Source organism: Gossypium raimondii, chromosome 6, assembly GCF_025698545.1.
Source record: "Gossypium raimondii isolate GPD5lz chromosome 6, ASM2569854v1, whole genome shotgun sequence".
In the NCBI taxonomy this organism is placed as follows: domain Eukaryota; kingdom Viridiplantae; phylum Streptophyta; class Magnoliopsida; order Malvales; family Malvaceae; genus Gossypium; species Gossypium raimondii.
The window spans coordinates 32,313,777-32,318,355 of NC_068570.1; the positions used below are offsets into that span (position 1 = coordinate 32,313,777).

At 31.4% G+C, this 4,579-nt stretch overlaps 1 pseudogene; it reads right to left on the bottom strand.

The window, feature by feature from the left end:
- Positions 1-712: 712 nt before the first annotated feature.
- On the bottom strand, positions 713-3,935 carry LOC105771890 (uncharacterized; annotated as a pseudogene).
- Between the last annotated feature and the right edge of the window lie 644 nt (positions 3,936-4,579).

Consider the following 4,579-nt stretch of genomic DNA (forward strand, 5'->3'; position numbering starts at 1 on the left):
TTCTAGCCTTAATTTATCATTTCTTACTTATTTAAGTTAGTTCTTGCTCTTTTGGCTTGCTGATTTTATTGATTTTCATTCTAGGTTAAAGTTGCTTCAAGAAAGACATTCTCCTATCTTGTTCCATCAAGAAACACATCAAAATTAGGAGTTTTAATATTTTCTTATTGTTTTAAACATTCTTACACAAAACAATTTGCTTTTGTCTTTAAAATCACTTCTAACAAATTTGTTTGTGTTTTGTTTTTCCAAATATAGTTGGGGTAATTTCTTGAGATCCAAGGACGGTTTCTTTCCATCCAAGAAACCCTAATTCATTCTCTATTGGACTCTTTACCAGCTAGTTCATCTTTCTTTTGTTTTAATTTCGTTTGACTCTCCTTTGTAACAACTAATCTATTTCTGTTGTTTTCCGTTTTAGTTTACGTTCATCTACAGATTTAGGATAAATCCGTGACTTTGACAAACTTTACAATCCACTTTCACATTCATCCACATCATTCTTTATCAATTTGGTTCTTTCTTTATTTATTTTTGAATTCTCAGAAGCATCATTTCTAAGTTCTTCAAATGCATTAATTTGCAACCTGCGCAACTTAGAAGCATCATCAAGATTGGAGTTAAGCATTTTAATTGCCCAATATGCCTTATGTTCAAATTCCATAGGTAAATGATAAGGTTTTCCATGACCTAACCGATAGGGAGACATGCCTTATGATGTTTTGAAAGTAATTCGGTAATCCCATAATGCATCAATAAGTCTTAGAGACCAATCATTGCGAGTAAGGTTAACCATTTTTTTTCCAAAATGTTCTTAATCTCCCTATTTGCATGTTCTACTTGTCCATTTGTCTAAGGGTGATAAGAGATTGCAACTTTGTGTGTAATGGTATATTTATTCATTAATGATTCAAAAAAATTGTTGCAAAAATGTGTGCCCCCATCACTTATAATTGATCGTGGAATCCCAAATCGACTTAAAATATTTTCTTTTAAAAACTTAATCATTGTTTTGTGATAATTATTTTGACATGAATTGCCTTTATCCATTTTGAAACATAATCTATTGCAACCAAAATGTATAAAAAACCAAACAATGATGGAAAAGGTCCCACGAAGTCGATAGCCCAATAGTCAAAAATTTTAATCAAAAAAATTGGATGCAAAGGCATCTTGTTTTGTTTTGAAATGGATCCATATTTTGGAATTTTTTACATGATTTGAAAAAAATTATAAGTGTCCTTGAATAAGGTTGGCCAGTAAAATCCACATCGTAAAATTTTAACAATAGTTTTCTTGGATGAAAAATGACCAACACATGCCTCAGAATGACAAAAATTAATGACACTATGTACCTTATTGTTAGGTATGCATCTTCAAAAATTTTGATCAGGGTAGTATTTGAACAAATATGGTTCATCCTAATAAAATTTTTTACCTCAGAAAAAAATTTCCTTTTATCTTGTAAACTTCATTGAAAAGGAATTTTTCTTGTCACAAGAAAATTAGTAATGTCAACAAACCATGGTATAACAGAGATATTTAAAATTTGTTCATCATGAAAACTATCATTAATTGGGGAAGTTTTAAAAGATTCATCTCAAACAAGTCTTGACAAATGGTCAGCCACAACATTTTCTACTCCTTTCTTATCTCGAATGGTGATTTCAAATTCTTGAAGAAGAAGAATCCACCTAATCAACCTGGGTTTGGCATCCTGTTTAGAGAGAAGATATTTTAAACCTGCATGATCACTAAAAGACAACAATATATTATCCAACAAGGTAAGATCTGAATTTTTCCAATGCAAAAACTACTGCAAGTAATTCTTTTTAGTAGTAGAATAATTCAATTGAGCACTATTTAAAGTTTTACTTGCATAATAAATGACATCTGGTTTCTTATCTTTCCTTTATCTTAACACAGTACCAACAGCGTAATCACTAGCATCACACATTACTTCAAATGGTAAAGACCAAACAGAAGGTTTTATAATCGGAGTAGAAATGAACATACTTTTAAGTTTTCCAAAAGCCATTTCACACTCTTCAGCCTATTCAAACACACTATCCTTTAATAAGAGATTACACGAAGGTCTAGATATAGCACTAAATTTTTTTATGAATCTCCTATAAAACCCTACGTGTCCTAAAAATAACCTAATGTCCTTTATAGTTTTTGTTGTTGGAAAATTAGAAATTAACTCAATTTTTGACTTGTCTACCTCAATCCCTTTTGAAGAAACTATGTGTCCCAAAACAATTCTTTTAGAGAGCACGAAATGACATTATTCCCAATCAAGAACAAGATTTTTTTACTTCTGATTAAAACCTTTTCTAAATTGGGTAAGCAGTCATCAAATGAATCACCAAAAATAGAAAAATCATCCATGAAGACTTCTAAAATGCATTCAACCATATCACTAAAAATATTAAGCATGCATCTTTGAAACGTGGCTGGTGCATTACATAATCCAAAAGGCGTCATCCAATATGCAAAACTGCTAAAAGGACATGTGAAAGTGGTTTTCTCTTGACCCTCAAGTGAAATTGCAATTTGGTTATACCCAGAATATCCATCTAGAAAACAATAAAATTCATGCCCTACAACTCTTTCTAAGATTTGATCCGTGAAAGGTAAAGGGAAATGATCTTTTCTGGTCACTGAATTAAGTTTCCTCTAGTCAATGCCCATGCGTCAACCAGTAACAGTCTTAGTTAGGATCAATTCATTATTTTCATTTTTGACTACAGTAACTCAGATTTCTTGGGTACAACTTGGGTATGACTTACCTATTAGTTATCAAAAATAGGATAAATGATTCTGTTATCTAAGAGTTTAGTGACTTCATTTCTCACCACTTCTGTCATATTAGGATTAAGCCTTCATTGCATTTGTTTAGAAGGTTTAGCATTTTCCTCTAAATAAATGTTATGTTTGCAAATCAATGGGCTAATTTCTTATATGTCAACTATGGTTCATCCTAATGTATTTTTATGCATTTTCAAAATTTTCAATAGCTTACCTTCTTGGTGTGCATCAAGTTTTGGGAAAATTATGTCTGGAAAAGTTTCATTCTCACCCAAAACTGAATATTTCAAACCGCATGGTAGTTTTTTCAAATCAAGCCTAGGTGGTTGATCAACTGATGGTGTTAAAACATCTGTAGTTGCCAAAAGTTCCTCAAACTTTTGTTTCCAATAAAAGTTCTTATCTTGTCCCTAAAATAATTTAACACATAATCAATGCATGGATTTTTTGTTTTGTCATCAATATCAAATTCAGTTAAATGATTTTCCAAATGATTGAACAATTTGGAATTGATGAACTGTTCATGGAAAGGTTGTTCAATGAAGTCCACTACATGTACATCATAATCTTCAACAGGTTTCTTACAAACGTTAAACACATTTAATTCTAATGGAATGTTTCCAAAAGATATGTTTAGAAAATCGTTCTTGCAATTAATCAAAGCATTAGAAGTTGCAAGGAATGGATGACCTAAAATAACAGGGATTTGTACAATAGAATCTGAAACAAGATGTGTGTCCAAAATAATAAAATCAACTGGAAAATAAAATTTGTCAATTTGAACCAACACATCTTCTACTATCCCTCGAGGAATTTTGACAGATTGATCAGCTAACTGAAGTGTGATAGATGTTGGCTTAAGTTCACCTAAACCTAACTGTTGGTAAACAGAGAAAGGCAAAAGATTAAAATCTAGCACCAAGGTTAAGCAAAGCACGCTCTATTATAGTGTTCCCAATAATGTATGGCATTGTAGGGTAACCAGGATCTTTATATCTAGGTGGAGTGTTATGCTGAATGATTTAACTCACACGTTCAATTAAAAAGGTTTTCTTTTGCACACTATGTTTCCTTTTAACTGTGCACATATCTTTCAAAAACTTAGCATAAGAAGGAACTTGCATAATCGCATTCACTAAAGGAATATTAATCTTGATTGTTTTAAAATTTCTAACATTTTAGCATTTTGATTCAAATTTTTTATTGGTTGCAATCTTTGAGGGAAAGGAGCAGAAATCCCACATTTTTCCTAGTTTAGGTTGTCAGAACTTTTAGGCTTACCATCATCCTTAACACTACTTTGCAGAGCAAGAGAGGGCTCTTGAGATTTGGAAGGAATGCTGATAAAGAATGATGTGGATGAATGCAGAAGCTGATCGTAAAGTTTGTCAAAGTTGCATATTTATCCAAAATCTCTAGACGAACGTAAACTAAAATGGAAAACAACAAAAATAATTAGTTGTTATAAAGGAGAGTTAAACAAAATTAAAACAAAAGAAAGATGAACCAATTGGTAAATAGGGAATGAATTAGGGTTTCTTGGATAGAAAGAAACCGTCCTTGGACCTTAAGAAATTACCCCAACCAGATCTAGAAAAACAAAACACAAATAGATTTGTTAGAAGCGATTTTAAAGACAAAAGTAAATTGTTTTGTGCAAAAATGTTTCAAAAAATAAGAAAAGATTAAAACTCCTAATTTTGATGTCTTTCTTGATGGACAAGATAGGAGAACATATTTCTTGAAACAACTTTAACCTATAACGAAA